The sequence below is a fragment of the Nothoprocta perdicaria genome, unplaced genomic scaffold (genome assembly GCF_003342845.1).
Source record: "Nothoprocta perdicaria isolate Ctin4 unplaced genomic scaffold, notPer1 scaffold_32, whole genome shotgun sequence".
In the NCBI taxonomy this organism is placed as follows: Eukaryota; Metazoa; Chordata; class Aves; order Tinamiformes; family Tinamidae; genus Nothoprocta; species Nothoprocta perdicaria.
In genome coordinates this window covers 209336-209838 of record NW_020455555.1, presented here as the reverse complement: position 1 = coordinate 209838, position 503 = coordinate 209336, and positions in this window count along the sequence as shown.

The window sequence follows — 503 nt, the reverse complement described above, 5'->3', positions numbered from 1 at the left end:
TATGCCTGGCCCCAGGAAGGGCCTTGGCTCCAGCACCTATTCCTGACACGCAGGGACAGCCCAGACGGGCAGATTGTCCACGGACCATCCCGAAAGGCTGAGGAGCAATCCCAGCCGCGCCTTCTGCTGCAGGAACCAGCAAACGGTGCCATCCCCAGCAGCGCTGTCAGCGGGTCCATATTCCTCCTCAACCTTTTCCTATCTTTTCCTCAGCTGCCAGGACTGCYGCACAGCCCCGGGGTTCCCCTCTCAGAAAACAGACTGCAACAAGCTGCCGAAGGGAGCCGAGCGCGCAGAGGCCGGCGAGCCCGCACTGCCTGCGCGGGCATCCCCGGCAGCCTCCGAGCGCGAGAGGCGGCGGCGCCGGGCAGCAGAGCGGGGCAGGGTCCACGGCGAGGGCCGGCGGCTCCCGAAGGAGCGGGCGCCTCGCCGCTGGAGCAGGAACTTTGGAGGGGAGCGCGCAGCACATGGTACGTTCCGCCCGTGCGGGGCGCGGGCACGGC